Here is a 13,555-nt window from a genome sequence, read left to right as displayed (position 1 = left end):
ATTTGATCATTTGACATATAAAGGTTGAAATTTAAAAAAAATTTATTACTTAAATTCAATTTAGTTAACATATAATGTATTATTAGTTTCAGGGGTAGAATTTAGTGATTGATCAGTTGTATATAACACCCAGTGCTCATTACATCACATGCCCTCCTTAATGCCCATTTCCCAGTTACCCCATCCCCCCATACAGCTCCCCTCCAGCAACCCTCAGTTTGTTTCCTAGAGTTAAGAGTCTCTCATGGTTTGTCTCCCTCTCTGCTTTTATCTTATTTTATTTTTCCAAAAAGTTGAATTTTTTATGGTTCAACCTAATGCAGTCTATTACATTCCTAAATATCAAAAGCAAATAGCAAGAAAACGTCTTCCCTTTGACAGTATTTACAGTAGTCATGAAGAGTATCAAGTATCTAGAAATATAGCTGATAAATGTTGTATAAGACTTCTGCATAGAAAAATGTGAAGTTCCTCATAAATAGTAAAGGATGACTAAATAAATGTGAGTTTATATCATGATCACAAATTCATTGAAAGAGTGTGTTCTCTGTCCTATGTATAAAATTTTATTGAATGAAGCAATGTTATTTCAGTGAAAGAATATATTCACCACACTGTGTTATATTTAATGCACTTTGTAGAGGTACACCTATCAAAGATATTTCTAAGAGTGCTAGTTGGATATGTAAATAAATAGAGTAGTATTTGATTGAAAGTATATGTTCACTGCACTGTGGTGCTTTCAATACTCTGTAAAGTATGTTTGATTTATGTAAAACTCTTAACAAGATATATAGATGGAATTTCTGAATTTGAAATTAAAAAATAGTATATTAATTGAAAACAAAAAAGGAAAAGAAAAATTAGGAAGAATTAATAGTGTAAATTTGTTAATTCTCCCCAACTGATCTATGCAGTGGATTGGCATTTAATGCAATGTCAACTAAAGGGTTATGAAAAAAGTAATGCAAACCCACTTACACGGTTGTGCAAGACACTTTGTAAGATAATTCTAGAATTCCTACAGAGGAGTAAACATTCAAGAATAGGCAGAACATTTCTGAAGAACTTTAGGGAGCAGAGAATTATTTTACCAATTATAGTGATTGAAGTAATGTGGTACTGATCCAGGGATTTTTTTTAAGGACCAATGGAACAGAATTGGTCAAATGAAATATACCCATGCATGTATGAAACTTTGGTATATCACAGAAATAGCATTTTAGATTATAGGAGAAAAAATAATTAATTGATACATGGAATAGAAAAATGATTATATTTATATATTTTTAATTTTTTGAAAATGATTACATTTTAAAAGGTGAAATAAAAAGGTGGAACTGGATTTCCACATCAAACAGTATATAAAAATAAATTCTAGATGGATTAAATGCTTAAATGTCAAAATCAAAGCTTAAAAATAAAGGTAAATATTTTCTTAAACAAAACACAAAAAGCACGTCTCTAAAAGAAAGTACTAATAAATGTGACAATGTTGGAAGTAAGAATACTTGTTTTTATCAGGAGACAATTGTGTGTTAGTTAATAGATGATATAAATAGAAAAAGATATTCTTGCTACATACAACAAACAATATTTTAGTATCAAGAATATCTAAAAGAACTCCTGCCAACCAATAAACAAAGCACAAACAACCTGATAGAATAGGCAAGATATATTAAAAAACATTTCATATAAGAGGAAACACATTTAGCTAACAAACATATAGAGTTCAACATCTTTAGTGATCAGGGAAATGCAAAGCAAGACTATATTAAGATAAACTTTTGCACTCATTTAATTGGCAAAAATTTTAAAAATCTGACTATATCAAGAGGATGCATATACACCAGCTCTCTTAAATCTTGTTGCTGGAATGTTTAAATTTTGCAATGAATTTTGCAAATGCTATGGTATTATCTCTTAAAACTGAATACTCACATACTCTATGACACCCAAGAATCTACAGGCATATATTCAAGGGAAAACCTTGCAAATATACTATAGGAGACCTGTGCAAGAATGTTCATAATTGCACATTTTACATAGTAAGAACCTGGAACTGACTCAGATGCCCAGCAAAGGGAGAAGAGATGGGTGAGCTTTTTACATAGCGTGATATGGTATCTTGACACAATGATCAATTGTAAAGCAGACAAAATGAGTGAGTTACAGTGGCTTATAACCATATTACTGCATGATAACATATTGTGTGGAGCACCTACCTCAAATAACAAATGACCTGATAATCTTTTTTATAAAATTCATTTTAAAACAACTAAAATTTCAAAAACATTTTTCAGGGATACATATGATTACAATAAAATATAGAAAGTACAGAAGTAAATGATGGGCATAGAACTCAGGATGCTTGTAATCCAAGAAGGGGCAGGCAGGTAGCTAAGAAAAGAGGACCACATTGGTAGATACAGGTTATTGTCAGTGTGCTCACTTTTTTTTAAAAAAAGTAGTTGATTAGTGCTTATTATATTAATCAAAAATAAAAAAATTAAAAAGAAAAAATTCAAAATGGCTCTACCCATGTACCAATAATGTGATCATACCACCATCAAGGATAATAATGCAATTATGTGCACCTGAGTTCAAAGAATTTTTAACAAATTAATGTAAGTAATTTTCTAGAAAAAAACAACTAAAACATTTCTAAAGCATATCCCTACACTTTTTTTTTAAAGATTTATTTATTTATTTATTTGAGAGAGAGAGAATGAGAGAGAGCAAGCACATGAGAGGGGGGAGGGTCAGAGGGAGAAGCAGACTCCCTGCCAAGCAGGGAGCCCGATGTGGGACTCGATCCAGGGACTCCAGGATCATGACCTGAGCTGAAGGCAGTCGCTTAACCAACTGAGCCACCCAGGCGCCCATATCCCTACACTTTTAAGCAATTGAATAGCTACATGGAGTAATATTAGGCCAGGAAATTAAAATGTTGCTTGATTTCATAAGTGTAAAAACTGCTTATGATTAATTGATTAGGTGAAAAATCACGTATGAATGACAACTATTATCAATTTTTGTAACACCTAATCTATGCACTGATTAATCCCTGGAAACAGAATTGCAGGTGTGATGAATGGCCTTTGCCAAGTAGAATTTCTTGTCTTTATTAATCTTGTTTGTCTTATTTAGACAGCAGCACTGTAAGTGTAGGGTGAACAATGAACATAAAATAAAAATTACTTTTTAAGTCATCATTGTAAAACTGGGCAGATTGAACCACTTTTATTTTTATAAGTCAAAGTCTTTAACCACTTTAACCACTTTTGCTTAGAATTCAGTCTTTGCTTTGGATATGAAGTTGCTTAATTGAATTGCCTTAACGAGAGGCTCTTTTGAAAAATTGATAAGATTGTTTGACTTCAGAACCTTGAAGACTTGTTTGTTCAAAATTATGAGATGATTCTGTTGAAGGGACGTATTGCCAGTAATTAATCTTCACCCCGATGTGCTTTAATTTCTAAGGTCACCCAGGGACAGCTAAGGGGCACAAGAGTAAAAGAAAATATATATGTATATGTATCTATGTATCTGTATATAAATATAATTTGTTCATTTGGAGTGGAGGAACTAAATGGATGGTTGAAATCATTTGTCCTCCTTGAGCAGCAACACCCCAGTTTTGTTTCTTCTTTAGTCATTGGCATCAGTCACTAGTGCTCTTGTGTCTGCCTGTGAGGTCAGAGCCCCAAGTGACCAGGGGACAGTCTTGGCTTCCAATTTAATGCAATTATGATTGTCTTCCCTGGTGGAAGACTTGCTCACTCAAGAATTAGATCATCCTAATCCAGTGGTTTCATGGTGAAGAGAAACCCTCAAGGAATTGTCAAGTACCTTGTGCCTAGCAATATAAGGATGTTGTTAAAACCACCTTTAGGCTTGAGAGAATTTACTGGAAGCTAACAGCTGTAGTTATGACTGTGGGAGAGGAATGTCTGCTAGGCACCTTGACCTTAAGTAGCTGAATATGGCCGTAGCTCACCTGTGTCCTGGCAGGAACGGAGCTGCCCACTTTCTCATCTCTTGCCAGTGTCTCCCATTGGCTGAATGCAACTGGTAGTACATGGATGCAGTTCATAAAGTTAGCCCCGGGAGCACAGAGTAGTGTGGAAAAGAGTATAGAGTGGATTTGGATGGCAAATGAAGACTATTCAATAAAGCCATGGCCCTTGCATGTGCTTTCTCAGAACAAAGAAATGAAAGCCATCAAAGGTCAAATCATGTCTGCATATGTTGGAAGACAACATTACATACACTTCCGGAACTATAGTATTCCAGGTGATACTATTCTCATGGTAGTTTCAAAGAATGTCAGTCAAGATCAGATGTCATGTGCCATCTATTTTTATCTCTTTCAGAAGCCTCTTTAAGAAAGGATTGTCATCCAAACATAAGGATAGTCATCAAAATAGAAGTATCAATAACTGAATATGCTCATGTTTCATTTTTACAGCAATACCTCGCACATATTATGCAGTTACTCTTTGCATAACCTAGTAGAATCTTCACAACAATTCCATGAAGTAGGATCCATTGTGGGTTTTTTTTTTTTTAAGATTTTATTTATTTATTTGAGAGAGTGAGAGAGTGTATGTGCACGTGCACGAAGGCGGGGAGGGGCAGAGGAGAAGCAGACTCTCCGCTGACCGGGGAGCCTGTCACAGTGCTCCATCCCAGGACCCTGAGATTATACCCTGAGCCAAAGGCAGACACTTAGCTGACTGAACCACCCAAGGGGCTCTAGTAGGTTCCATTCTTTTTTTTAAAAAAGATTTTATTTATTTATTTGAGAGAGAATGGAAGAGAGAGAGCACGAGAGGGGGGGAGGGTCAGAGGGAGAAGCAGACCCCCTGCTGAGCAGGGAGTCCGATGTGGGGCTCGATCCCGGGACTCCAGGATCTGGATCTGAGCTGAAGGCAGTCGCTTAACCAACTGAGCCACCCAGGCGCCCTAGTATGTTCCATCCTTATCAACATTTTGAATATGAAGATCCTGAAGCTCAGAGAGGCTAGGTAAAGTTATAACATGAGTATTGCTGAAGTTGGGCTCATTTTCCTCATCTGGGTTACGTGTTCTTACCCTTTGTCCTATGCTGTCTTATAGGTGCTCCAGTTCAGCCCCAACGCTGAGACTAAGGCTGTCTGTTGGTAAGTGAATTTATGATAAGCCCGTGTCTCCACTTTGGTTCAGCTTGACAACCTGTTGCAAGTATGATGAACTAAAATAGAAGTTGTAGCTAAAGGAGCAACAGTGGCTCTGTGTTTAAGAGGTGTAAAATCAGGTATAGTACTTTGAGGCTTCCAGGTTTTTACAATAATAATATTAAAGGAAACTGATAATAATTGTTGGTACTATTATTAAAGAAATAATTTACCAGTTTAGGTGTGACAGACAAGTAGTGTGGGAGATGGTATTATCGTTCGTCGTTGCTGGCTCCTTCCCTGTAAGAGGAATATACGTCTCTGCTCATTACCATATGACCTACGGTGTCTCCTGTGGCAGGAGTACACATGCATTCCGCTGGTAGGTAGAAGATGTAAAAAGAGACTTTGTGTGTCTCCACTAGCCCTCATGCCCCCTTTGCACATCTCAGCACATCTCAGAATGTGGTTTTTCTCTCAGCCTAAATCTCAGAAAGAAGATGTATTGAGCACAATCTCAGGCAGAGCAGAACTACGGTAGACATGTAACATAAGCCAGAGATAAACTTCTGTTGCTCTAACCCGCTGAGACTGTTAGAGCAGCCTTACCTGGCAAAAGCTCACACAGGGCAGATGTTGCTAATTGTTCATGACCTTCTTTCCTATTGAGTCCAGACACAGACCCTCTGGAGTGCTTTTTAGCATAGCACTCCAGATTTCCTGTACCATTGGATTACAGATAGTTCAAAACTTCTTGATGATTCGTATATTATTGTCTGACACTATGCCAGACATGATATAAAATATTTAAATTTGACAGATAATATTCTTGCTATCTAGGGCCTATAAACTTTAGAGAAATATAGATAGAGTAAAAAGTGATGAAATTCAGATGATCTAATTTTGATGTCCTTCAGGATTTTCTCAAGACAAAGGTTAATATAAAATAATGTTCAAATTAGTGGTCTTGCTGTAATGAATATATCACCTATGATAGTGCTCTGGCATATGATATGGTAGGTGCCTAATAAATGTTTGTTGGACAAATCTTAGAAGATCTTAGAAATCTTAGAAAAATTAATATATTCAGAATACTAAAAAATTAAGTAGGACATAAAAACATGGTTTATAAAATACTGAAAAGTGAGAATGTTTGCTATATGTTCTGTCTTTAGAGATGGTATTTCAAGTGACTAAACTATTGAAATGAGTTTCTAGTTGGTGATTATTAATATCGTAAATGGCACTCATGAAACATGATGTAATGACTAATATCTATTTACTATTAATAATTCACAAGGTAGATTTTCATTGATATAAATTATAAATTAGTAAGTAATATGCAATTATCTACTAATTATATTATTGCAGGTTTTGTTTTTGTGACACTTGTATTTGTGCAAATATTAACTGCTATTAAAATTTAACAGCATATTCTTATGTGTTATTTTAAATGCAAACTTGGGGAGTTCCAGAAAGAAAATCATAAAAAGTCCAATAATCAGAGTAAAAGATGAAAGGTGAAAAGACATTATAAAATAAAATAAAATAAAAGAATTTGCATCATAGAAAAATTTGAGGGAAAAATACAGAATGCTAGGGAAAAAAGAAAAATGATTTAGTTTTAGTAAAATAGGCTAAAAAATATCAGGCGTAACTGATAAGTTACATGAAAAACTAAAAGGCAAAAAATTGCAAAGGATCCATTAAATGAAATAGTTTTTTTCAGATCCACATACGACTATGTAATTTGACTATTAAATTACCGTCTTTTTGAAAGTTATTGATCCCAAGTAAGAAATTCTGCCTTTCCAAAAGGTAGGAAGTTTTAGAAATGAGTATTATATGAATATTTCAAATGGAAAAAAGAGAATCTGCTTACTTTATTCTATTTCAAAGGATTTTGCATTTTGTTTATATTTCAAACTCTTTGGAGGTAGAAAAAGATGTATCTAACAGTGGCAAGTTTTTCATGTATTTCAGGTAATCATGAAGAAAGAAATGCACATTAAAAATTTTAAATATTCAGAATTGTAATCTGATTTTAAATATCTGTAATTACCAGTGCTGCAGAACAGAAACTATAAAAAATGAGAAAAAATAATGCCATGTGGCAGTTGAATGCGTGATCAGTTTTTAGTGATGTAATGTCTAACGTCATGGATTGGCCAAGAAACTTTATGAGCATGATTACGGGAACTTTTCCATTTGGCTGGAATTGTAGCAGAATTTGAATATTATGGCAAACATTTATGCAGAATATAGACACTGCCACCAAAAACTAGTACATGTTATTTTGGGTATAAAAAACAACTGAATAATTAAGACAATAATGGATATCATTAAGAAAATAATTTTGAGTAAATTTAGAATTGATATTTCATTGCTATATATATAAAACTCATTGCATATGAGTTTTAAAATTCAACTCATGTTGAATTGAGAAGAATTAGTGTTTGATTTGAAAATTTCCACAATGCATATTTCCATATGGGAATATTTTTGTGAGGGGTTGCCCAGTAAATGACAAAGTTGGAGAAGGAATACAGACATTTTCAGTAGACTCTTGTAAAATCTGATTCTAGCCAAAAATAATCTAAGGAACAGGAGTAAAACCACATACAGGAAAAATAACAGATTGCAACTGAAGATAAAGAGAACAAAACAAAACACCTGGGGCATTTTATACTGTTTGTTCTATGAATGTTTAAATGTCTTAGTAAAGAATATAGCTAAAGTATCTTTTGACACCGTTGATTTTGCTGTTATTGCTGCTGTTGAAGAACTATACAGCTACTTTCCGGCTTTAAAAAATCACTTCAGTATATTGAAAGCATTTTATCAGATATACGTTTTAAACTGACAACAGATAATTTTTTTCCCTTTAAGTGATATGTTTCTTAAAAGTACTCCCAAAGGTTAAGAAATTACTTCTAAACATGAGATTTGACTCATTACTTTTAACCATGCTTTTAAATTTTATACTGCATTAATAGCTCCTGATATCTTAGTTAAAAAATGTTAACATTCTGCTACCTCCTGTTCACTAAAGTTTGGACTTTTTTTTAACTTTATCAAGTTTTGTAGCATTTACAAAATGCTATGGCACCATACAGTTGTTTGGTTTTAATTCAGTGTTAAAATTGCTTAAAAATTTACTGTCTTATCTCTTTAAAATGGCTCAAGTCTCATGGAGGTTATTTTGCTTAATCTTTTAATCCACTGGATTTTAGTTCTTACATGTTGAAAATATCCGTAGTAGGCTGAATAAGGGCCCTCCTAAGAGATCTACATCTTAATTCCTAGACTCTATGAGTATATGTCGTGGTCTTTTGGACTGCTATAACAAAATACCATAGACTGGGTGGCTTATAAACAATGGAAATTTTTTTTTTCCGCTCACAGTTCTGGAGAGTAGGAAGTCCAAGATCAAGGCACTGGCAGATTTAATGTCCGGTGAGAGCTTGCTTCCTGTTTAAGGGATGATCGTCTTCAGCCTCACATGGCGGAAAGGGAGAGGTAGCTCTCTGGGACCTCTTTTAAAAGGGCACTAATCCTATGTATGAGACTTTTGCCCTCATGACCTAATCACCTCCCAAAGGCCACATTTCCAAATACTATCACATCATCACGTCAGAGATTAAGGTTCAACATATTTTAGGGGGACACAAACATTCAATCTATAGCAACATGTTGCCTTACATGGTAAAAGAAATTTTGCATATGTGATTAAATCAAATATCTTGAAAATTGATTATGCTGGATTAAAGGGGTCCAATATAATCACAAGTGTCCTTACAAGAGGGAGGCAGTAGAGTTACAGTGAGGGAGAAGACAATGTCATGGAAGAAGAGATTGATTGGGGTGATGTGGCTACCAGCCAAGGAATGTCTGAAGCCTCTAGAAGCTGGGAGAAGCAAGGAATGGATTCTCCCCCGGAACTTCCAAAAGGAACATTTCCGCTGACACCTCGATTTTATTTATTTATTCATGAGAGACACAGAGAGAGAGAGAGAGGCAGAGGGAGAAGCAGGCTCCCAAGGAGCAGAGAGCCCGATGTGGGACTCGATCCCAGGACCCTGGCATCATGACCTGAGCCGAAGGCAGACGCTTAACCATCTGAGCCATCCAGGCACCCATGACACCTCAGTTTTAAACCCATAAAAGCAATTTTGGATTTCTGGCCAACAGCACTGTAAGAGAATACATTTGCATTGTTTAAAGCCACTGAGTTTGTGATAATTTGTTAGAGTATCATTTGCTACAATGTATAATGTTATAATTAAAGAAGCTGTTGGCATCTCTGACTGCTTATAATATTATTAGGTCATAATTAATGTTCTGACAATTTTGGAGACATTTTTAAAATTTCTCTTACAAGTAGATATTAATTTGGAGAAGCCTGAAGCGAGCCTTATTTATTCTCCCATCTTTTCAGTCTGAATGCTCAAAATATTTCTTCTTTATTTTTGAAGTTTAGTAGCTGATCCAGAATGTTTATAATTTCAATCATTTTCCCTGAAACATCATATGCCATTTTAATATACAGATTTAGTTATTCCTGGATATCAGCAAAGTACTACTTCATATTGGAGTATAATTAATGCTTTGTTTGTTGGACTTCCTATCTTAGGGATAAAATATCCTTATGTTGTATTATCTTTGCTCTCCTTATTGTTTTCTATAATTGCTTTACTTTTATGGTTTTTCTCTCCATTTACTATGGTTGTCAGAAGCCTCTGTTCTTTGTCATTAATTTGATTTTCAGGTCTTCCTTGCTAAAGCTAACTTAGGCTGGTAATGATATCGTGCTGGTATTTTCTTGTATCCTTATTTTTTGCAATCACATACGTTTGTTTCATTTCCTTTGTTTTTGTGTTCATCTAGTCTAGGTTCTTTATTTTTAGCGTGCAATCTTTCTTTTATTTTTTACCTGTTGTTTTATTGTATAGTTTTCCCATTATGTGTCTAAATAATGTACTTAAATCAACAGGGCCATCCCTGTCCAAACATCAATTTTTTCTCTTAGTTTCAAATGTATTCTGTCTCATGAGGACTTGGAAGAAGGAAGGGCAAGAAGTGTACAGCCCACTGAGAACACTGGTTCTCATCTGATGTTTGTTAAATTTACTGCAGTAGGGTTTACACCACCTTCTTGAAGCTGTTTCCCATGGGGAGATAATTGGGGATTTAAATACTTGACTCCAGTGTTCAGTTTTACCATTATACTTGTTTTTCCCTAGTAACTAATTGCTCTTTCCCCCAGTTTTGCTTCAGATTTTAGGATATTAGTGAGAATTCATCAGATTGTTTGACTCATTTTGGGGAGTAGATTAAATTAAAAACTTCATTTGTCACTCTGTTTTTCTTTGAACTTTTAGATATTAGTGAGTATGGGCATTCAGTTTTTCTTCAGATTTTGGGATTTAGTGAAAATCTTTAGAATTGGTTGACTTCTCAGGAGTAGGATTGGGCTAAGAATTTTTACTGCAACTTTTTTCTGTTTTGATTAGATGCATATCACATTATGTTGTAGATCTTACTATGGTTTTTGGTGGTAATATTTTTCTTGCTTTAAAAAAAATATAGTTGGCAGAGGGAGATTTTGTGATATAGCTTTGTTCCCCCATCATTATCTAGAAATTCCTTCTTTTTTTTTTTTAAACTAGCGTGTCTTTATTCTCTCCTTCCAACAGGACAAAATCCCTTGGCTATCTTATACATCACTATTCTTTGTCTTGTTTTATTTATAAAGTTTGCACTCTCAAATATGTACTCTAAAATATGAAATCTATGCCTTCAGCAAGTAACATAACTTCCAGTAAACGTACATTAAGTATTTATTGTACAAATTATATTGTACAAATTATTGTACATATTATTTATTGTATTTGGTCTAGATATGCTGACAATAACAATTAAAATGTTTTCATTGGTATTATGGCCAAAGGACCCAGGAATCAACAAATTGTGCCACACGCCACAGTTATACATCACAATGAGGTTACTGAGGAAGCTAAACTTATAGGTTTTAATGGCTAAGCAGTTTATAATAATACCATTAAGTGGCTTGTGTTCTAAACTCCAGTAGCAAGAACTCTTTTCAAACGACCTGACGGGTATATACCAAGCTAAAGGTCTAACTATTCTTCTCCCCTCAGCAATACAACCAAGCAAAAACATAAGAGCATGCCCCTCCAAAGGATACTCCATCCCTCTGCCTGGTACCCTAAGTCAGAGCTGAGGCTCAGCTCTCAGCACTTACAGCCAGCTTTATGAAAAGAAGGAAGAGATACTGTCTGCAAAGTCTGCCACAAAACCTATTCCAAGACCAAAACATTGGGGTAGTTCTGCCTCATGCTAGGAAATGGAGGCCGGTGAACAAGCTGGCTCTGTTCCCTCCTTCTCACTGCTCTGGCCAAATAGAAATACTATTCAGAAAGGACAAGTATGGTTTTTACCTGTTATTCCCTGTGACTTGACCATTAAGTGTCCCCTCCATGTTCTGGAATCCAACCACGTAAGCCTGTTGTGTAACTCCAGTGCCATTAGGTGGGTTTTTAGGCATAGATGAGTGACAGTTATATTTTCCAAACTACAAATCAGGATATATGACATAACATTTGTATGCCCCCTTTTGGTGTAAGTAGCAGTTTAGGAGATAAAGAGGCTGGAAAGTCGGATACATGGCTGTATCATGTCAGTGGCTTATGGGATAGAAGAAATGAAAAAATGAAATGTGTATGCTTTTAGAACAATCTGATAATTAGAGTAATTAAAGGTGGCTGTGGTGAATGGAAGATATATAGCCATTGTCTTATAGGAACTTAAAACTTAATATATAAAACATCTGGGGTATTGTTTCGGAATAAAATACGCAAAATGTTGAATAATTTAGAGTTCCAAAGTCAAAGTAAGGAGCGACAGCCCTGAAGATAACATCATTCAGCGATAACTTTGTGGGGAGAAAATAGTGCTGCACTTGAGATAGAAGAATTCGGGAAGATAGGGATTTGTGACATGGAGAAGAAGATTCATTTTAGGCGGAATGAAGAGTTTGGATATGAAGATGAGAAAGGGACATGAAGAAGATGAAAGTAAACTGGTTTCTAGCAATCTGAGTTCCAAACACTGGAGTGTTGAGGGGGTAAAGTGGCTCAGACAGGTGAGGTGAGTGGACAGAAGAACCTGAGAGCCCCAGCTTTATTCTCAGCTTTCCACAGGAACATATGTATTAGATGATTGCTATTGTATGTCGATTGCTAAAATATACCACAAGTTTAACCGTGCAAGACACACATCAAGCTATTTGATTAATAGGTCGAAGCAAAGTATTGTGCATCTGATTCTTAAATATATATTTCGATCATTAATAATTACTGCTTACTTTGAAGGCAGACAGTGATAGTTTGCCATTTTTCTTGATAGGAGATAAAAGAAGTTAAATTATAATGGAACTGAGTTAAAAGCATAAAGCATTAGCTTTTTGACTATGCGGTAAACTAAAATGGAACATATGGGACGTGAAAACCTCGTAAGTTTGATGCAAGCACACTGATATTGAACAGATAGAAATATATGTGTTATGGCTGCAAACTCCCTTTCTTGGCTTCTCCAAATCAGCATGGATTGAAAGATTGTGAGGTTCTATTTGAAATATCTAGAAGAGCCAGGCAGATAAACCCATGTATGAATCAGGCAGAGTGCACAGTAAGAGGGAGGGATGGGGGCTGGAGAGAGCAGGATTGTGTGGCGCTACCAGAAGGGATTTCAACTCAGTTTCAATTCAGTTTTTATAAAAACACTGTGTCTGTCAGAGAAAACTTGTGCAACAGCCAGATGCAAACTGTGGGAAGCCAGTTTGCCACCTCTGCCTTAATTAGAAACCTGACCTTTAAAGATCATACAGATTACCTATGGTCTAATAAAAATCCTACAGAAAAGCAGTATTAGCTAATTAAAGTCCATGAGCCAAATGAAATCTTTTTTTTAAATAAACAAGGTGGGATATCAGTGATCTATGAAATCAATATAAAAGCGAATGATCCCATTCTTTTAGGCTAAGCGCTCAGATGATCCGAGCTGCAGCTTCCTTAGCAGCTCTTGCACTTCTGCGGCACTGCTGTACCCACCCTCTCCTGGTTCGCTCTCCCTCCTGCTCCTGAAACCAGACAGAAACCAGAGAGTGGAGGCTAATCCGCTTGCTAGACCGCGCAGAGGTTAAGTAAGGACATTGAAATGATTAAATCCACAGAGGAAAGCTGGGCCAATGCATTACATTTCTATACATCTCCTTATCGCTGCTTTCAAATACTCTTAAGTCGTGTTTCTTTTCCTTCCTTCCTTTCTTTCTTTCTTTCTTTCTTTCTTTCTTTCTTTCTTTCTTTCTTTCTTTC

The sequence above is a fragment of the Neomonachus schauinslandi genome, chromosome 8 (assembly GCF_002201575.2).
Source record: "Neomonachus schauinslandi chromosome 8, ASM220157v2, whole genome shotgun sequence".
NCBI classification, from domain to species: Eukaryota; Metazoa; Chordata; class Mammalia; order Carnivora; family Phocidae; genus Neomonachus; species Neomonachus schauinslandi.
The sequence above is the reverse complement of the archived record's forward strand: the minus strand, read 5'-3'. Positions refer to the sequence as shown.